The sequence below is a fragment of the Martes martes genome (assembly GCF_963455335.1).
Source record: "Martes martes genome assembly, chromosome: X".
Classification (NCBI taxonomy): Eukaryota; Metazoa; Chordata; class Mammalia; order Carnivora; family Mustelidae; genus Martes; species Martes martes.
Genome location: NC_137897.1, coordinates 46,339,001 through 46,360,804, shown reverse-complemented (window position 1 = coordinate 46,360,804; position 21,804 = coordinate 46,339,001). Strand labels below are relative to the sequence as shown.

General features: G+C 57.1%; 1 protein-coding gene across 2 annotated transcripts in view; it reads right to left on the bottom strand.

Annotated features, from left to right (window-relative positions):
* Positions 1-21,804, bottom strand: part of NBDY (negative regulator of P-body association) — a 216,188-nt gene that overhangs the window by 43,047 nt on the left and 151,337 nt on the right. The window contains exon 1 of one of the 2 annotated variants that reach the window (XR_013966308.1): positions 4,375-4,777. The exons of the other annotated variant lie outside the window; for it this stretch is intronic. The gene's annotated coding sequence lies outside the window, so the exon portion shown is untranslated. Of the gene's footprint in view, positions 1-4,374; positions 4,778-21,804 lie in introns of those variants that run through there. 2 annotated transcript variants of the gene reach the window in all.

The window sequence follows — 21,804 nt, the reverse complement described above, 5'->3', positions numbered from 1 at the left end:
TTGTGGGTTTACTGTGTTGGGGTGGGGTTTATGACAAGATTATGTCTCTGCCTCTCCTAAACACTTCAATATGGATTTCTTCTTCTTTGCCCAATATGAAGGAGTCAATCAGCTAGTTGTCAGAGTTTTTCAGAAGAAATTGTCCCATATGTAGCTGTTGATTTGTGTTTCAATGAGAAATGAGTTCAGGATCTACCTATGTTGACCTTTTGAATGACTTCACCTGACGTCACAATTTACAACTTTTATACTGTGTATTTTAAGAAAACATTTCAGCTTTATAAGTTGAAGAACAGTCTCTATCATTTCTTGTAAGGCAGGGGGAGTGGTGGTGAAGTCCCTCAGCTTTGCTTATCTGTCAAAGTGTTTATACATTTTTGATGGGTGATTTTGATGAATATAATATTCTTCATTGGTAATTTTGTTTTCCAGCACTTTGAATGTACCTTCCCACACCCTTCTGCCCCATAGAGTTTCCGCTGAGAAATCAGCTCATAGCTTTATCAGGGTTACATCGTACTTAATGAGTCATTTTTCTGTTGTTGCTTTCAAGATTCTGTCTTTAATCTTTGAGAGTTGGATTATAATGTATCTCAGGAAAGATCTCTATGGGATGAATCTGTTTGAAGAACTTTGTGTTTTATATATCTGGATGTCCATAACACTCCCTAAACTTGGGAAGTTTTCAGTCATTATTAAATAAGCTTTTTGCACCTCCGATTCTCTCTTTACTTTCTGGGATCCCTATTCTTCTCCTTCTCGCCTCTTACTGAATAATTTCAAGAGATCTGTCTTCAAACTTACAGATTCTTTCTTCTGCTTTACCAAGGCTACTATTAAATCTCAATATCAATTTCTCATTTCATTCATTGTATTATTCAGTTCAACATTTATGTTTAGTTTTTTTTTACAATTTCTACAATTTTTTACAATTTACAACTTTGCATTATCTTTATGCAGTGTTTTCCTGAGTTCATTAAGTTTTCTATATGTACTCTTTTAAATCATGCTGAATTTACTTATAATAATTATTTTTTTAATTATTTTTCAGGTAATTTTCACATCTCTTTTTCTTTGGGATAAATTACTGAACAATTACTGTGATTTTGGGTGGTATCATATTTTCTTTTACGCTTGTGTGTTGCAGGTACCTACACATTGGCATCTCCACATTTCAGATAGCAGTCACCTATTTCAAACTGCCTTCACTGACCTTCACTAGAGAAACTTCACCTGAACGTGGCTGAAGGCTGCAATTTGAGTAGGATGCAGCAACTCTGATTCTGAGAAGGGTGCAGGAATGTATTCTACACGGAGTTCTGTCAGCGAGGTCAACATAGAAAATACTCTATGGATCTTATTGGCCAAGTTTGAAGGTCTCCTGCACATATTTGTGGTGGCAGTGGTAGCTAGGGCTGTTGGGTTCTCCAGCAGCAAAAGCAATTGGGGTTATTTGGTTCTTCTGCATGCATGGAGGAATTTCTACCCAAGTGGGTCTCACTTGGAGCCAGGTCTTGCATGCTGGGACTCAGCATGACAACACAGCTGGATTTTAGGCTTAGAGGCATGTGGAACTGCTATGACATCTGAACGATGGTGAATACCATAGTTCTGGTATCAGAACTAAGGGCATGTGCAAAACACTTATTAAACTAGGTCTGAGTCACTGGGAATCATTATATGACTAAGGCCCTAGTAGAAAGGTAAGCAGGATGTAGTAGAATCAAGAGGTTAGGGATGATATACTATAACAGTGGAATAGGCCTAGGGAAAGGGTTGCAGGGGCAGCATGCCCTAAAGGTCAAAGTATATTCTCAGAAACCAAAGGAGAGTGTGCAGAAAACAAGATACAAGTCTTGGCCAGGGAAGTCAAAGCCCTAACTTAGGACCCAGGGGAGAGTTGCATAAGAGCAGCAGCATGGTCCTAGTGCTGGTGAATCATATTTGCTACTCAGGGTATGAGAAAAGAGATGTAGCAGAGCAGCAGCTACTGATGGCAGATCAAAGAAGCAACTCAGGACTTAGGGGGAGGGGCAAAAATAGCAATAGTATGAATGGTGATAGAAGCTCAAAACCACAACTTAGGAACTGTGGGAATAGCTGAAAGTACCACCTGATCAGTCCTTGTGAAGATGGATCTAATATGTGTCTTAGGACCCAAGGTGTAAGACAAAAAGCAACCCAAGAAGACAAGTCAAAAACAAGAAATAAAACATGGGAGATAAAGGGCAGGACAGCAAAATTTAAACTTTAACATAGTGATGTATGCAGTCTGCTGATCTTGAACAGCACTAAGAAGCAGTGACACAGGATCCTGGGGACAAGATATGGTACAGAGAAAACATGAGCACCTGGGAGCAGAAGCACAGAGGAGGAACCCAGACAAGCACCTCAAGTAAAATCAGCATAGGTGAAGGCTGCTGGGTCAAAGTTATCAAATGCTAAATAATAAAATAGGGATGACTAGGTTTGTAAGATCATATTATTTTCAACTCCTAAAAAGGTGAAAATTTTTTCAAGGAATTTATCTGAGGGAAAATGAGCTATAAATGAAAGAAAAAGTGAAACAAGAAAATTTTAAAAATGTTATACATTATGGACATGATAGTGTTAAATCTGGGGACACACTATACCCTTAAATTGGAGGACAGAAAATTTCACTGCAATGTATGATACAAATATATTTAAATTGCTTCTTAGAAAAAATAAAAAAATAAATCACAAAATAACTCATATACTTAAATTACCTTTCCAGAAAATCAGATTCCTTTAAAAAAAATAAGTAAAAGCTATAAAAGAACACGAAAGAGAAAAAAGACACCCAATAAAACAAAAGACTTTTTACGAAATCATATATAAATAAAGGTTAAAAACTGACCAAAAAATTACAAAAGTAAAAAAAATATATAATGACAACAGAGTAATTATACAAAATTATGACTTGAGACAAGGAATAAAAATGTAAATAACAATATGGATATATATATTAAAAATAACATAAAAAAATCTGAGATGTCACATTATCATTGACATTCTTTAAAAGAGATAAAAAATGAACAGGAGAGAAACTTCAACTTGGAAAACGAGCCAAATAAATAATGAAGATCAATATAAAAAGCACTTGTCTGGGAAAAAGCCAGTAAGCAGCAACTTGCCTTCTAACAGACAAAACTGTGAGAAAGATTACCCTAGGTCCCTTGTGCACAGCTCAAGCCAGGGTTTCCATGATCTGGGCTCTGAGGCCTAGAGGGAAGTGTGCCTGATGCTGGGACCCAGTGAGGCAGCAGGAGCTCTAGGGGCCCTGGGGACACAGCAGGCAGCCCCAAGACCAAGCAGCCCGGGGCGGAGCTTCCCCGTCAGCCATTTTGGGGTGGGCCCAAGGGAAGCAACTCAGCACTGTCCCCAGGGACCAGGCGGACATTTCCTTGGCTGCCCTTTCTGGGGAGCAGCAGGGTGCCCTGCCTGGGGCCACCCCTGGCCTCCCCGGGAGCGGAGGCATTTAGAGGTCCTGGGTTCGGGGCCACTGGTGCTTGGCAGTCCCAGGCAGCTGTGGCGCGGGGCGGGCGGGAGGGGGTGCCCAGGCAGCCATCTCAGGCTGCCCCCCCCCCGGCCCGGGGTTTCTGAGTGACTCCCTCAGCTCCAGTCTCGGATCCAGCAGAGCAGAGCGGGGAAGACAGGACCGGGAGCCCGGTGTCCAGGTGCGCGCACAGGACCCACCGCTTCCCGTTGGGTCCACCGCCAACCCCCACCTCCCCACCACCATACACACACACACAGACACACAGGAGCCTTCTCCTTCCTGCTCCTGGGCTCTCCTGAGCAGGAGAGCCCAGGCACCTCCCTGGGACAGAAACAATTTCCGCTTGATGGCAGTATGGCTCCACGAATGCCAACTGTGCCAACTGAACCCGTACCCCGCCCCCTCCCCCCTTCACCCCACCAGCGCAGACCTTGGGCCTCAGCACCTTCTAAAGTCAAAACACACAAAGAAAACCAGCAACAACCACAACACACACATCCCAGCCCCTACACACAGCCCCCACCCCACCCCACCCCACCCCACCCACACACCAACCAAGAAAGGGAAAGCACAAAGAGAAAGGAAAACCTAAACAAACCCCCACCACCGCCCACCGGACTTTCCCCACTACCATCCTCCCACCCGCCCTCCCCCCTCCCCCCTCCCCCCTCCCCCCTCTGACCTTCCCCCCAAGGCAAAACACCCACACAAAAACCCAACACCATCGGGACCACCACTACCACCACCACTAGACACCATAACTGGGCATGAAGAACCAGAGAAAGAGACACCAACCAGCCAAGGGGACCCAAGGGGACCACCAAATAAATACGCGGGGCCAAATGACCACCTACCAGGAGGACAGACACCCTGCAGGCCTTCTTCCTTCCTTTTGCGCTGCCCCATTTTTCTTGGCTCCTGCTCTCGGGAGAAATAAAGGGCAAAGGACACAGGAACCGGCCTCTGTGACTCTGCCTGAGGCTTTACAGTGGACAGGACCTCTCCTGGACAAGCTGGCGGCCACCCACCTTGCTGGCTTGCAAGTCACTTTTGTGCTTCCTCCCAAGGCCTGGGGCTACAGGCTGAGGTCACCCCCACCTTGGGCTGACCGGACAAGCCCCACCAGCCAGAAGTGGCTGGCCCCACCTGCAGCCCACAGGGCCCCATCCAGGAGGCTCCCCGGAAAGGGGAACCCAGCACTCACACAAGCACCGACTCTGGGCAGGCAGGCAGCCCTTGCTCTCACCCAGGGGCCTTGGCAAGGCCACCAGACATCGCCCAGTCAGGAAGTCAGGGGGCAGGCCCCACACAGGGCCACCTCCCGTGGAGGATGGATGGCCCCCGACTCTCCTCCAGTGGGGGAGTCCCCATCTATCTGGGTAAACAGGCCAGGCTCCAGGTTCACAGCCCTCGCTTGAGCAGGCCTGTTCACACATGACCAGCTCAGGCAACCCAGAACGGCCGGCTGCGTGTCCCTCTTTGAGAGCCCGCCTGAGAGTGTGTGTGTCCGCGTCCCCCAGCTCGCAGGCACTCCCTGAAATCTCTCTCGGTCCGGGTCACACGACTGGACTGGGAACCAGGGGAAGGAGGGCACAACTTGAAGAGGTTCCAACGGGCCCCAGCACTGACTTTAAGAGCTTCGATAAGGACAAAAACTGCAAGGACTGGAAAGCCACGGCATCTTTTGCCGAGTCCTGACTTCCTGGTGCGGTTCCCTTGCAAAGTAACTCCTGGATCGTGTTTTTCAAAGATGAGCCTGACCGCCACCGCCGCGGGGCCACAAAGTTCGAAACGGCGGCACCTCCTCACTCCTGCCTTCTGCTGCACCTGTGTCTCTTCATACCCCAAGATCAGGGGTAGGAGGAGGATCCCTGGGTCCCGGGCTGCCTCCAGCCGCCCCGCCCCACCCCACCCCCCACCCTCGGAAACACACTGGGCCCTGCTGCCCCTGCCCCTGCGCCGCCCCCTGGCCCCTGCCCCGCAAGCCCACCCCCACCTCCCCGCACACCTCCCCTCTGCCCCTAGCACACCCATCCCCACCCATTCGCCCTCCCACCAAGCCCCTCTCCCCCACCCCCCACACCCCCCACCACCCCCACCATCCCCACCCCTCACCCCCACCCATCCCCGCCACTAGCCTTGGTATGGAAAGTGAAAGGAAAAGAGAGAAGCAGAATTGTCACCACCACCCACCGCGCCAGCGCCGGCGCCAGCGCCAGGGCCAGCGCCCTCGTGGACGTGGACGCAGTCCAGGCGCGCCTCGCTGTGGGGGGTAACAGGCACATGGAATGACAAGGAGACCCAAGCTACAGCAAGGAGACACAAGCTACACGCGGCCTCGCCAGGGAAGGGTGCAACGGCCTGGCCAGGCCGCCTCTTGCCACAGGATCCCTCCTGAGGGCCATCAAGGGTCCTGACCCAGAGGTCGGCCTGTAGGGCGTAAGGAGGGCAAAAGGGCAGGCTGAGCCACACCTTAAATATGTCATGGGCACACTCCACAGGGCCCAAAGAGCCACAGAGTCCCGGCTACGCACGCAGGGCCAAGAGTGGGTAGGAGGAAACCCCGGAAACCAGCCTGGGTTGAAAAAGCGGGGGCTGCCGGGGGCTGCCGGGGGGCTGCCGGGGGGAGGGGGGCGGGGGGGGTGTCGCTGTGACAGGAGAGGAGAGGGATGAGTTACTCTCCCAGGGTAAGAAAGCGATGGTTGTGAGGGGATGCCCCCTTGCTCCCCCAATCCACAGGACACGTGAAGGTGAATCTGCGGACAGCCACAGGGGAAGAAGGGCCAATGAAGAAGTCAAGGTAAGGAGCCAAAAGTGGGGAGAGCAAAGCGCAGGCAAAGAAGGAATCCTGGTGGAGGAGGAGGAGAACGAATGCGACCTCAGAAGGCATCGCGGCCCCGGGGGACCGGGAGAAACCAGCAGTGGCCTCCTAGGGGAAGAGCCATCCGCCCAGACAAAGTCTCAGCCACTTTTAGGCGAGGGTTTGAACGAACCCTGTCCAGAGAGAGGCCTGTTTTGCCGTGCTCTACGACCCAAATGAGGAGTGGGAGGCCAAACTGAAAGGGGCAAGGAGGAAGGAAAGGACACAAGGAAGGGCGTCCGTGGGGCCCACTGAGCCTCCTTGCACAGAGATTCACGGTGTGCGAGTGTGGGTGCCCGCCCAGACGGATCTACCCGAATAAAGCTGCGTAGGCACGTAGGCCTGTGTGTCTGAGTGTGTGCGTGTGTGTGTGTGCGCGTGCGTGTGTGTGTACGCTCGCGCGTGCGTGCCTGCGTGCCTGCCCCCGTGCGGGTGCATGTGCGTGCGTGTGCGTGTTCGCGCGCGCGGGCGTGTAGGTGTGTAGGCGTGTAGGCGTGTAGGCATGTGCCCGAGTTTTCGAAGGTAAGCATGGGCAGGACTACGGGGAAAGGTGTGGAGGGGCTGCGTCCAGATGTGAGAAAACAAGGATGACCCCAGATGCTGCAGAGTGGGGATTCCACCACTTGGGGGACCCAATCCCGGCCCTTCTTTCTCCCTGCATTTCTCCCAAGAAGGTGTGTTGTGGTTGCTCCCTGCCCTGGCCTATGTGCGAAAGATCCACCTTTGGCCCTACTTGGCAGGATGGTGGGGACTTTAAAAAGTGTTTGTGGGTTGTCTTCGGCGTGTTCTTTTCTCTCACCAGTTTCAAAACGTCTGCCCGATCCCTGGGAGAGCCTGGCGTGGAAGAGTGTCCGAAACAGGGACTCCTCCATTCTAAGAGTCCTTGAGATACCACCCAGTGTTGGAGTGTTGGAATTCCCTGCCCTGCGGGTGTGGATTTTCCCTCCTCTGGAGCTCCCATGGGCCCAGGCGTCAAGGAAGCCTTTCCAAAAGGGCCAGGAAGGGAGCCACCTGGGAACCCGTAGAAAGCCTCAGGATCACGTTGTCCAGGCACTGGGTGGCATGGCTAGGAGGGTACGACCTTAAACAATCACACCGAGGTGACCACTGCTTTGCTTTGCATCCCAGCCTGCTCCTGGATTCAAGGCCCTTATCCCTGGTGTTGCCTGCCTGCCGGCCGGCCTGGAAACGCGGGGCCGCACTGAGGTGTTCCGTGGTTCCTCCGAAGGGGGTGGTGTTTGGAGGTAGGGGGATCCCCGACCCCCCCCCCAACACACACACACACCTCCTCCTTCTCCTCCCCTGCTCGCCGGTCCCCCAGCTCATTCGTTTTCCGGGGAGAATACCGGGCCTGGGTACTACAGCATCAACCACGGGTTAGGCTGAGAATCAGAGAGAGCTACATACCAGACCAAGTCCCCAAACCCTCTTCCGCCACACCGCAACGCCCCCGCCCCCACCTCCAACTCCCCTGGCCTCCTGACCTCCATCACCCATGCCCAAGGGTCAAAGTTTGCAGGGGCCCTGGAAGAAAGCTGAGCAAGTCTTATGGAAGAGCTCCCTGGGCAGACCTGAAGCCAGGGAAGCCTGGCCACCAACGCCAGGGGGCAGAAAGACCCCCGCCGCGAACCCGTGAACAGAGGCCTTCTAGGAAAGGCGCACCGAGCTCCCTAAGAGATGCCAAGTGGCCTTCCGGGACACCCACCTCTGCAACCCATCCCATCTCCGAAAAGGCCCACCCCTGGGCACAAACCAATGCCCGGGGGTTCCATGGAGGGAGGTAGCTGGGGCCCTCAGAGCCGGGTGGCACTTGGCAGGACCCCGTGCTGCAGGACAGGTCGACAGGTTCTGGACCCCTGTGGCACCTGGCTGCCCGCTGGTCCCCTGAACCATGAGGCTTGGAGAGACGGGAGTCTGCTGCCAAGGGACAGGCGCGGTGGAGACAAGCAAGCGGCCGGGGGTGGGGGTGGGGGGGGTCTGAAGATTCAAAGTCAAAGAGAAATCTGCAAGCCCACTGGTGGGATCTCTTGAGGGCCGTCTGTCTTGACAGGGAGCCTAAGAGGATGGACAGAGTCAAGAAAAGCCCAGCCAAAATTCAATAACACAAGAAACAACAGGTGTTGGTGAGGATGTGGAGGAAAAGGAACTCTCCTAAACTGTTGCTGGGAACACAAACTGAGACCGCTGCCACAGTGCAAAACGGTATGGAGGTTCCTCGGAAAGGTGAAACTACAAGCACCCTATGCTCCCAGCAATCGCACTACTGGATATTTGTCCAAAGACTACAAGAACACGAATTCAAAGGGATACGTGCACCCCCATGTTACAGCAGTATTAATTACAATAGCCAAGAGAGGGAAGCAGCCCAAGTGCCCATCGGATTGACGAATGGACAAAGAAGACATATGGACAAAGTGGTTCATATGCACGCAAACACACACACACACACACACACACAGACACACACACACACACAGAGAGAGAGAGACAGAGAGAGAGAGAGAGTCGGGGGAATACTATTCACCCTTGAAATGAAAATGAAATAATCTTCTTGCCATTCGCAAGGATGGGGCAGGGGGTGGGCAGAGAGTATAATGCTAGGTGAAATGAATCAGTCAGAGAAAGACAATACCATATGATTTCACTCCTATGCGGATTTCAAGAAAAGAAAGCAAATGAGCAGAGAGACACACATTCTCTTTCTCTCTCTCTCTCTCAGACACACACACACACACACACACACACACACACACACACACACACACAGATATCAAGAGATAGAGTCTTAGAGAAAACTGATGGTTACCCGTGGGGAGGGAGTGTTGCCTGAAACGGGTGATGGGGATTAGGGAGTGCACTTGTCCTGCTGAGCAGCAGGTGACCTAAGCAACTGTTGAATCCCTATACTGGACACCTGAAACCAATCTAACACCGCATGTTCAGTTACCGCAATTACACTAAACCCATGAAGAAAAAGAAAAAGCAAAGCCTGCATACTCTTGCAGGTTTGCCACAAAGTGGTCAAGTTGGCCAGGAGCCCAGCCAGACTTGAGAAGGGTGCTCTGCGGCTTGGTTGAGGAGGGGGGCATAGGGAGGGGGAGGAGAGGAAGAGGCAGAGGCTGGAGGAGGCTGCAGGAGGAGGATGGATGATTTGTGTGGCGGTGGTTGTGGTCCTTGTTGTTGTTGTTGTTGTTGTAGTGGCTGTTCCCCTCTCTGTGCCAGGCAGCGAAGGTGGGGAGGGGAGGAGTGGAGGGCAGAAGGCCCAGTGGGGGCAGGGAGAGGGGTGACTGTCATTTCTGGAGCCACAGTGCCATCCAGCGGAAACCGTGTCTGAAAAGCCCAGGCAGCAGCAACGCGCCTTCTGCCAGGCACAGGGGTCAGCAGGGATGCGCCCGGTCGGCTGTGCTCGGCTCAAGCCAGGGTTTCCCCGATCTGGGCTCTGAGGCCTAGAGGGAAGTGTGCCTGATGCTGGGACCCAGTGAGGCAGCAGGAGCTCTAGGGGCCCTGGGGACACAGCAGGCAGCCCCAAGACCAAGCAGCCCGGGGCGGAGCTTCCCCGTCAGCCATTTTGGGGTGGGCCCAAGGGAAGCAACTCAGCACTGTCCCCAGGGACCAGGCGGACATTTCCTTGGCTGCCCTTTCTGGGGAGCAGCAGGGTGCCCTGCCTGGGGCCACCCCTGGCCTCCCCGGGAGCGGAGGCATTTAGAGGTCCTGGGTTCGGGGCCACTGGTGCTTGGCAGTCCCAGGCAGCTGTGGCGCGGGGCGGGCGGGAGGGGGTGCCCAGGCAGCCATCTCAGGCTGCCCCCCCCCCCCCCCCCGGCCCGGGGTTTCTGAGTGACTCCCTCAGCTCCAGTCTCGGATCCAGCAGAGCAGAGCGGGGAAGACAGGACCGGGAGCCCGGTGTCCAGGTGCGCGCACAGGACCCACCGCTTCCCGTTGGGTCCACCGCCAACCCCCACCTCCCCACCACCATACACACACACACAGACACACAGGAGCCTTCTCCTTCCTGCTCCTGGGCTCTCCTGAGCAGGAGAGCCCAGGCACCTCCCTGGGACAGAAACAATTTCCGCTTGATGGCAGTATGGCTCCACGAATGCCAACTGTGCCAACTGAACCCGTACCCCGCCCCCTCCCCCCTTCACCCCACCAGCGCAGACCTTGGGCCTCAGCACCTTCTAAAGTCAAAACACACAAAGAAAACCAGCAACAACCACAACACACACATCCCAGCCCCTACACACAGCCCCCACCCCACCCCACCCCACCCCACCCACACACCAACCAAGAAAGGGAAAGCACAAAGAGAAAGGAAAACCTAAACAAACCCCCACCACCGCCCACCGGACTTTCCCCACTACCATCCTCCCACCCGCCCTCCCCCCTCCCCCCTCCCCCCTCCCCCCTCCCCCCTCTGACCTTCCCCCCAAGGCAAAACACCCACACAAAAACCCAACACCATCGGGACCACCACTACCACCACCACTAGACACCATAACTGGGCATGAAGAACCAGAGAAAGAGACACCAACCAGCCAAGGGGACCCAAGGGGACCACCAAATAAATACGCGGGGCCAAATGACCACCTACCAGGAGGACAGACACCCTGCAGGCCTTCTTCCTTCCTTTTGCGCTGCCCCATTTTTCTTGGCTCCTGCTCTCGGGAGAAATAAAGGGCAAAGGACACAGGAACCGGCCTCTGTGACTCTGCCTGAGGCTTTACAGTGGACAGGACCTCTCCTGGACAAGCTGGCGGCCACCCACCTTGCTGGCTTGCAAGTCACTTTTGTGCTTCCTCCCAAGGCCTGGGGCTACAGGCTGAGGTCACCCCCACCTTGGGCTGACCGGACAAGCCCCACCAGCCAGAAGTGGCTGGCCCCACCTGCAGCCCACAGGGCCCCATCCAGGAGGCTCCCCGGAAAGGGGAACCCAGCACTCACACAAGCACCGACTCTGGGCAGGCAGGCAGCCCTTGCTCTCACCCAGGGGCCTTGGCAAGGCCACCAGACATCGCCCAGTCAGGAAGTCAGGGGGCAGGCCCCACACAGGGCCACCTCCCGTGGAGGATGGATGGCCCCCGACTCTCCTCCAGTGGGGGAGTCCCCATCTATCTGGGTAAACAGGCCAGGCTCCAGGTTCACAGCCCTCGCTTGAGCAGGCCTGTTCACACATGACCAGCTCAGGCAACCCAGAACGGCCGGCTGCGTGTCCCTCTTTGAGAGCCCGCCTGAGAGTGTGTGTGTCCGCGTCCCCCAGCTCGCAGGCACTCCCTGAAATCTCTCTCGGTCCGGGTCACACGACTGGACTGGGAACCAGGGGAAGGAGGGCACAACTTGAAGAGGTTCCAACGGGCCCCAGCACTGACTTTAAGAGCTTCGATAAGGACAAAAACTGCAAGGACTGGAAAGCCACGGCATCTTTTGCCGAGTCCTGACTTCCTGGTGCGGTTCCCTTGCAAAGTAACTCCTGGATCGTGTTTTTCAAAGATGAGCCTGACCGCCACCGCCGCGGGGCCACAAAGTTCGAAACGGCGGCACCTCCTCACTCCTGCCTTCTGCTGCACCTGTGTCTCTTCATACCCCAAGATCAGGGGTAGGAGGAGGATCCCTGGGTCCCGGGCTGCCTCCAGCCGCCCCGCCCCACCCCACCCCCCACCCTCGGAAACACACTGGGCCCTGCTGCCCCTGCCCCTGCGCCGCCCCCTGGCCCCTGCCCCGCAAGCCCACCCCCACCTCCCCGCACACCTCCCCTCTGCCCCTAGCACACCCATCCCCACCCATTCGCCCTCCCACCAAGCCCCTCTCCCCCACCCCCCACACCCCCCACCACCCCCACCATCCCCACCCCTCACCCCCACCCATCCCCGCCACTAGCCTTGGTATGGAAAGTGAAAGGAAAAGAGAGAAGCAGAATTGTCACCACCACCCACCGCGCCAGCGCCGGCGCCAGCGCCAGGGCCAGCGCCCTCGTGGACGTGGACGCAGTCCAGGCGCGCCTCGCTGTGGGGGGTAACAGGCACATGGAATGACAAGGAGACCCAAGCTACAGCAAGGAGACACAAGCTACACGCGGCCTCGCCAGGGAAGGGTGCAACGGCCTGGCCAGGCCGCCTCTTGCCACAGGATCCCTCCTGAGGGCCATCAAGGGTCCTGACCCAGAGGTCGGCCTGTAGGGCGTAAGGAGGGCAAAAGGGCAGGCTGAGCCACACCTTAAATATGTCATGGGCACACTCCACAGGGCCCAAAGAGCCACAGAGTCCCGGCTACGCACGCAGGGCCAAGAGTGGGTAGGAGGAAACCCCGGAAACCAGCCTGGGTTGAAAAAGCGGGGGCTGCCGGGGGCTGCCGGGGGCTGCCGGGGGCTGCCGGGGGGCTGCCGGGGGGAGGGGGGCGGGGGGGGTGTCGCTGTGACAGGAGAGGAGAGGGATGAGTTACTCTCCCAGGGTAAGAAAGCGATGGTTGTGAGGGGATGCCCCCTTGCTCCCCCAATCCACAGGACACGTGAAGGTGAATCTGCGGACAGCCACAGGGGAAGAAGGGCCAATGAAGAAGTCAAGGTAAGGAGCCAAAAGTGGGGAGAGCAAAGCGCAGGCAAAGAAGGAATCCTGGTGGAGGAGGAGGAGAACGAATGCGACCTCAGAAGGCATCGCGGCCCCGGGGGACCGGGAGAAACCAGCAGTGGCCTCCTAGGGGAAGAGCCATCCGCCCAGACAAAGTCTCAGCCACTTTTAGGCGAGGGTTTGAACGAACCCTGTCCAGAGAGAGGCCTGTTTTGCCGTGCTCTACGACCCAAATGAGGAGTGGGAGGCCAAACTGAAAGGGGCAAGGAGGAAGGAAAGGACACAAGGAAGGGCGTCCGTGGGGCCCACTGAGCCTCCTTGCACAGAGATTCACGGTGTGCGAGTGTGGGTGCCCGCCCAGACGGATCTACCCGAATAAAGCTGCGTAGGCACGTAGGCCTGTGTGTCTGAGTGTCTGTGTGTGTGTGTGTGTGTGCGCGTGCGTGTGTGTGTACGCTCGCGCGTGCGTGCCTGCGTGCCTGCCCCCGTGCGGGTGCATGTGCGTGCGTGTGCGTGTTCGCGCGCGCGGGCGTGTAGGTGTGTAGGCGTGTAGGCGTGTAGGCATGTGCCCGAGTTTTCGAAGGTAAGCATGGGCAGGACTACGGGGAAAGGTGTGGAGGGGCTGCGTCCAGATGTGAGAAAACAAGGATGACCCCAGATGCTGCAGAGTGGGGATTCCACCACTTGGGGGACCCAATCCCGGCCCTTCTTTCTCCCTGCATTTCTCCCAAGAAGGTGTGTTGTGGTTGCTCCCTGCCCTGGCCTATGTGCGAAAGATCCACCTTTGGCCCTACTTGGCAGGACGGTGGGGACTTTAAAAAGTGTTTGTGGGTTGTCTTCGGCGTGTTCTTTTCTCTCACCAGTTTCAAAACGTCTGCCCGATCCCTGGGAGAGCCTGGCGTGGAAGAGTGTCCGAAACAGGGACTCCTCCATTCTAAGAGTCCTTGAGATACCACCCAGTGTTGGAGTGTTGGAATTCCCTGCCCTGCGGGTGTGGATTTTCCCTCCTCTGGAGCTCCCATGGGCCCAGGCGTCAAGGAAGCCTTTCCAAAAGGGCCAGGAAGGGAGCCACCTGGGAACCCGTAGAAAGCCTCAGGATCACGTTGTCCAGGCACTGGGTGGCATGGCTAGGAGGGTACGACCTTAAACAATCACACCGAGGTGACCACTGCTTTGCTTTGCATCCCAGCCTGCTCCTGGATTCAAGGCCCTTATCCCTGGTGTTGCCTGCCTGCCGGCCGGCCTGGAAACACGGGGCCGCATTGAGGTGTTCCGTGGTTCCTCCGAAGGGGGTGGTGTTTGGAGGTAGGGGGATCCCCGACCCCCCCCCCCCAACACACACACACACCTCCTCCTTCTCCTCCCCTGCTCGCCGGTCCCCCAGCTCATTCGTTTTCCGGGGAGAATACCGGGCCTGGGTACTACAGCATCAACCACGGGTTAGGCTGAGAATCAGAGAGAGCTACATACCAGACCAAGTCCCCAAACCCTCTTCCGCCACACCGCAACGCCCCCGCCCCCACCTCCAACTCCCCTGGCCTCCTGACCTCCATCACCCATGCCCAAGGGTCAAAGTTTGCAGGGGCCCTGGAAGAAAGCTGAGCAAGTCTTATGGAAGAGCTCCCTGGGCAGACCTGAAGCCAGGGAAGCCTGGCCACCAACGCCAGGGGGCAGAAAGACCCCCGCCGCGAACCCGTGAACAGAGGCCTTCTAGGAAAGGCGCACCGAGCTCCCTAAGAGATGCCAAGTGGCCTTCCGGGACACCCACCTCTGCAACCCATCCCATCTCCGAAAAGGCCCACCCCTGGGCACAAACCAATGCCCGGGGGTTCCATGGAGGGAGGTAGCTGGGGCCCTCAGAGCCGGGTGGCACTTGGCAGGACCCCGTGCTGCAGGACAGGTCGACAGGTTCTGGACCCCTGTGGCACCTGGCTGCCCGCTGGTCCCCTGAACCATGAGGCTTGGAGAGACGGGAGTCTGCTGCCAAGGGACAGGCGCGGTGGAGACAAGCAAGCGGCCGGGGGTGGGGGTGGGGGGGGGGTCTGAAGATTCAAAGTCAAAGAGAAATCCGCAAGCCCACTGGTGGGATCTCTTGAGGGCCGTCTGTCTTGACAGGGAGCCTAAGAGGATGGACAGAGTCAAGAAAAGCCCAGCCAAAATTCAATAACACAAGAAACAACAGGTGTTGGTGAGGATGTGGAGGAAAAGGAACTCTCCTAAACTGTTGCTGGGAACACAAACTGAGACCGCTGCCACAGTGCAAAACGGTATGGAGGTTCCTCGGAAAGGTGAAACTACAAGCACCCTATGCTCCCAGCAATCGCACTACTGGATATTTGTCCAAAGACTACAAGAACACGAATTCAAAGGGATACGTGCACCCCCATGTTACAGCAGTATTAATTACAATAGCCAAGAGAGGGAAGCAGCCCAAGTGCCCATCGGATTGACGAATGGACAAAGAAGACATATGGACAAAGTGGTTCATATGCACGCAAACACACACACACACACACACACAGACACACACACACACACACAGAGAGAGAGAGACAGAGAGAGAGAGAGAGTCGGGGGAATACTATTCACCCTTGAAATGAAAATGAAATAATCTTCTTGCCATTCGCAAGGATGGGGCAGGGGGTGGGCAGAGAGTATAATGCTAGGTGAAATGAATCAGTCAGAGAAAGACAATACCATATGATTTCACTCCTATGCGGATTTCAAGAAAAGAAAGCAAATGAGCAGAGAGACACACATTCTCTTTCTCTCTCTCTCTCTCAGACACACACACACACACACACACACACACACACACACACACACACAGATATCAAGAGATAGAGTCTTAGAGAAAACTGATGGTTACCCGTGGGGAGGGAGTGTTGCCTGAAACGGGTGATGGGGATTAGGGAGTGCACTTGTCCTGCTGAGCAGCAGGTGACCTAAGCAACTGTTGAATCCCTATACTGGACACCTGAAACCAATCTAACACCGCATGTTCAGTTACCGCAATTACACTAAACCCATGAAGAAAAAGAAAAAGCAAAGCCTGCATACTCTTGCAGGTTTGCCACAAAGTGGTCAAGTTGGCCAGGAGCCCAGCCAGACTTGAGAAGGGTGCTCTGCGGCTTGGTTGAGGAGGGGGGCATAGGGAGGGGGAGGAGAGGAAGAGGCAGAGGCTGGAGGAGGCTGCAGGAGGAGGATGGATGATTTGTGTGGCGGTGGTTGTGGTCCTTGTTGTTGTTGTTGTTGTTGTAGTGGCTGTTCCCCTCTCTGTGCCAGGCAGCGAAGGTGGGGAGGGGAGGAGTGGAGGGCAGAAGGCCCAGTGGGGGCAGGGAGAGGGGTGACTGTCATTTCTGGAGCCACAGTGCCATCCAGCGGAAACCGTGTCTGAAAAGCCCAGGCAGCAGCAACGCGCCTTCTGCCAGGCACAGGGGTCAGCAGGGATGCGCCCGGTCGGCTGTGCTCGGCTCAAGCCAGGGTTTCCCCGATCTGGGCTCTGAGGCCTAGAGGGAAGTGTGCCTGATGCTGGGACCCAGTGAGGCAGCAGGAGCTCTAGGGGCCCTGGGGACACAGCAGGCAGCCCCAAGACCAAGCAGCCCGGGGCGGAGCTTCCCCGTCAGCCATTTTGGGGTGGGCCCAAGGGAAGCAACTCAGCACTGTCCCCAGGGACCAGGCGGACATTTCCTTGGCTGCCCTTTCTGGGGAGCAGCAGGGTGCCCTGCCTGGGGCCACCCCTGGCCTCCCCGGGAGCGGAGGCATTTAGAGGTCCTGGGTTCGGGGCCACTGGTGCTTGGCAGTCCCAGGCAGCTGTGGCGCGGGGCGGGCGGGAGGGGGTGCCCAGGCAGCCATCTCAGGCTGCCCCCCCCCCCCCCCCCCGGCCCGGGGTTTCTGAGTGACTCCCTCAGCTCCAGTCTCGGATCCAGCAGAGCAGAGCGGGGAAGACAGGACCGGGAGCCCGGTGTCCAGGTGCGCGCACAGGACCCACCGCTTCCCGTTGGGTCCACCGCCAACCCCCACCTCCCCACCACCATACACACACACACAGACACACAGGAGCCTTCTCCTTCCTGCTCCTGGGCTCTCCTGAGCAGGAGAGCCCAGGCACCTCCCTGGGACAGAAACAATTTCCGCTTGATGGCAGTATGGCTCCACGAATGCCAACTGTGCCAACTGAACCCGTACCCCGCCCCCTCCCCCCTTCACCCCACCAGCGCAGACCTTGGGCCTCAGCACCTTCTAAAGTCAAAACACACAAAGAAAACCAGCAACAACCACAACACACACATCCCAGCCCCTACACACAGCCCCCACCCCACCCCACCCCACCCCACCCACACACCAACCAAGAAAGGGAAAGCACAAAGAGAAAGGAAAACCTAAACAAACCCCCACCACCGCCCACCGGACTTTCCCCACTACCATCCTCCCACCCGCCCTCCCCCCTCCCCCCTCCCCCCTCCCCCCTCCCCCCTCTGACCTTCCCCCCAAGGCAAAACACCCACACAAAAACCCAACACCATCGGGACCACCACTACCACCACCACTAGACACCATAACTGGGCATGAAGAACCAGAGAAAGAGACACCAACCAGCCAAGGGGACCCAAGGGGACCACCAAATAAATACGCGGGGCCAAATGACCACCTACCAGGAGGACAGACACCCTGCAGGCCTTCTTCCTTCCTTTTGCGCTGCCCCATTTTTCTTGGCTCCTGCTCTCGGGAGAAATAAAGGGCAAAGGACACAGGAACCGGCCTCTGTGACTCTGCCTGAGGCTTTACAGTGGACAGGACCTCTCCTGGACAAGCTGGCGGCCACCCACCTTGCTGGCTTGCAAGTCACTTTTGTGCTTCCTCCCAAGGCCTGGGGCTACAGGCTGAGGTCACCCCCACCTTGGGCTGACCGGACAAGCCCCACCAGCCAGAAGTGGCTGGCCCCACCTGCAGCCCACAGGGCCCCATCCAGGAGGCTCCCCGGAAAGGGGAACCCAGCACTCACACAAGCACCGACTCTGGGCAGGCAGGCAGCCCTTGCTCTCACCCAGGGGCCTTGGCAAGGCCACCAGACATCGCCCAGTCAGGAAGTCAGGGGGCAGGCCCCACACAGGGCCACCTCCCGTGGAGGATGGATGGCCCCCGACTCTCCTCCAGTGGGGGAGTCCCCATCTATCTGGGTAAACAGGCCAGGCTCCAGGTTCACAGCCCTCGCTTGAGCAGGCCTGTTCACACATGACCAGCTCAGGCAACCCAGAACGGCCGGCTGCGTGTCCCTCTTTGAGAGCCCGCCTGAGAGTGTGTGTGTCCGCGTCCCCCAGCTCGCAGGCACTCCCTGAAATCTCTCTCGGTCCGGGTCACACGACTGGACTGGGAACCAGGGGAAGGAGGGCACAACTTGAAGAGGTTCCAACGGGCCCCAGCACTGACTTTAAGAGCTTCGATAAGGACAAAAACTGCAAGGACTGGAAAGCCACGGCATCTTTTGCCGAGTCCTGACTTCCTGGTGCGGTTCCCTTGCAAAGTAACTCCTGGATCGTGTTTTTCAAAGATGAGCCTGACCGCCACCGCCGCGGGGCCACAAAGTTCGAAACGGCGGCACCTCCTCACTCCTGCCTTCTGCTGCACCTGTGTCTCTTCATACCCCAAGATCAGGGGTAGGAGGAGGATCCCTGGGTCCCGGGCTGCCTCCAGCCGCCCCGCCCCACCCCACCCCCCACCCTCGGAAACACACTGGGCCCTGCTGCCCCTGCCCCTGCGCCGCCCCCTGGCCCCTGCCCCGCAAGCCCACCCCCACCTCCCCGCACACCTCCCCTCTGCCCCTAGCACACCCATCCCCACCCATTCGCCCTCCCACCAAGCCCCTCTCCCCCACCCCCCACACCCCCCACCACCCCCACCATCCCCACCCCTCACCCCCACCCATCCCCGCCACTAGCCTTGGTATGGAAAGTGAAAGGAAAAGAGAGAAGCAGAATTGTCACCACCACCCACCGCGCCAGCGCCGGCGCCAGCGCCAGGGCCAGCGCCCTCGTGGACGTGGACGCAGTCCAGGCGCGCCTCGCTGTGGGGGGTAACAGGCACATGGAATGACAAGGAGACCCAAGCTACAGCAAGGAGACACAAGCTACACGCGGCCTCGCCAGGGAAGGGTGCAACGGCCTGGCCAGGCCGCCTCTTGCCACAGGATCCCTCCTGAGGGCCATCAAGGGTCCTGACCCAGAGGTCGGCCTGTAGGGCGTAAGGAGGGCAAAAGGGCAGGCTGAGCCACACCTTAAATATGTCATGGGCACACTCCACAGGGCCCAAAGAGCCACAGAGTCCCGGCTACGCACGCAGGGCCAAGAGTGGGTAGGAGGAAACCCCGGAAACCAGCCTGGGTTGAAAAAGCGGGGGCTGCCGGGGGCTGCCGGGGGGCTGCCGGGGGGAGGGGGGCGGGGGGGGTGTCGCTGTGACAGGAGAGGAGAGGGATGAGTTACTCTCCCAGGGTAAGAAAGCGATGGTTGTGAGGGGATGCCCCCTTGCTCCCCCAATCCACAGGACACGTGAAGGTGAATCTGCGGACAGCCACAGGGGAAGAAGGGCCAATGAAGAAGTCAAGGTAAGGAGCCAAAAGTGGGGAGAGCAAAGCGCAGGCAAAGAAGGAATCCTGGTGGAGGAGGAGGAGAACGAATGCGACCTCAGAAGGCATCGCGGCCCCGGGGGACCGGGAGAAACCAGCAGTGGCCTCCTAGGGGAAGAGCCATCCGCCCAGACAAAGTCTCAGCCACTTTTAGGCGAGGGTTTGAACGAACCCTGTCCAGAGAGAGGCCTGTTTTGCCGTGCTCTACGACCCAAATGAGGAGTGGGAGGCCAAACTGAAAGGGGCAAGGAGGAAGGAAAGGACACAAGGAAGGGCGTCCGTGGGGCCCACTGAGCCTCCTTGCACAGAGATTCACGGTGTGCGAGTGTGGGTGCCCGCCCAGACGGATCTACCCGAATAAAGCTGCGTAGGCACGTAGGCCTGTGTGTCTGAGTGTGTGCGTGTGTGTGTGTGCGCGTGCGTGTGTGTGTACGCTCGCGCGTGCGTGCCTGCGTGCCTGCCCCCGTGCGGGTGCATGTGCGTGCGTGTGCGTGTTCGCACGCGCGGGCGTGTAGGTGTGTAGGCGTGTAGGCGTGTAGGCATGTGCCCGAGTTTTCGAAGGTAAGCATGGGCAGGACTACGGGGAAAGGTGTGGAGGGGCTGCGTCCAGATGTGAGAAAACAAGGATGACCCCAGATGCTGCAGAGTGGGGATTCCACCACTTGGGGGACCCAATCCCGGCCCTTCTTTCTCCCTGCATTTCTCCCAAGAAGGTGTGTTGTGGTTGCTCCCTGCCCTGGCCTATGTGCGAAAGATCCACCTTTGGCCCTACTTGGCAGGACGGTGGGGACTTTAAAAAGTGTTTGTGGGTTGTCTTCGGCGTGTTCTTTTCTCTCACCAGTTTCAAAACGTCTGCCCGATCCCTGGGAGAGCCTGGCGTGGAAGAGTGTCCGAAACAGGGACTCCTCCATTCTAAGAGTCCTTGAGATACCACCCAGTGTTGGAGTGTTGGAATTCCCTGCCCTGCGGGTGTGGATTTTCCCTCCTCTGGAGCTCCCATGGGCCCAGGCGTCAAGGAAGCCTTTCCAAAAGGGCCAGGAAGGGAGCCACCTGGGAACCCGTAGAAAGCCTCAGGATCACGTTGTCCAGGCACTGGGTGGCATGGCTAGGAGGGTACGACCTTAAACAATCACACCGAGGTGACCACTGCTTTGCTTTGCATCCCAGCCTGCTCCTGGATTCAAGGCCCTTATCCCTGGTGTTGCCTGCCTGCCTGCCGGCCTGGAAACGCGGGGCCGCACTGAGGTGTTCCGTGGTTCCTCCGAAGGGGGTGGTGTTTGGAGGTAGGGGGATCCCCGACCCCCCCCCCCAACACACACACACACCTCCTCCTTCTCCTCCCCTGCTCGCCGGTCCCCCAGCTCATTCGTTTTCCGGGGAGAATACCGGGCCTGGGTACTACAGCATCAACCACGGGTTAGGCTGAGAATCAGAGAGAGCTACATACCAGACCAAGTCCCCAAACCCTCTTCCGCCACACCGCAACGCCCCCGCCCCCACCTCCAACTCCCCTGGCCTCCTGACCTCCATCACCCATGCCCAAGGGTCAAAGTTTGCAGGGGCCCTGGAAGAAAGCTGAGCAAGTCTTATGGAAGAGCTCCCTGGGCAGACCTGAAGCCAGGGAAGCCTGGCCACCAACGCCAGGGGGCAGAAAGACCCCCGCCGCGAACCCGTGAACAGAGGCCTTCTAGGAAAGGCGCACCGAGCTCCCTAAGAGATGCCAAGTGGCCTTCCGGGACACCCACCTCTGCAACCCATCCCATCTCCGAAAAGGCCCACCCCTGGGCACAAACCAATGCCCGGGGGTTCCATGGAGGGAGGTAGCTGGGGCCCTCAGAGCCGGGTGGCACTTGGCAGGACCCCGTGCTGCAGGACAGGTCGACAGGTTCTGGACCCCTGTGGCACCTGGCTGCCCGCTGGTCCCCTGAACCATGAGGCTTGGAGAGACGGGAGTCTGCTGCCAAGGGACAGGCGCGGTGGAGACAAGCAAGCGGCCGGGGGTGGGGGTGGGGGGGGGGTCTGAAGATTCAAAGTCAAAGAGAAATCTGCAAGCCCACTGGTGGGATCTCTTGAGGGCCGTCTGTCTTGACAGGGAGCCTAAGAGGATGGACAGAGTCAAGAAAAGCCCAGCCAAAATTCAATAACACAAGAAACAACAGGTGTTGGTGAGGATGTGGAGGAAAAGGAACTCTCCTAAACTGTTGCTGGGAACACAAACTGAGACCGCTGCCACAGTGCAAAA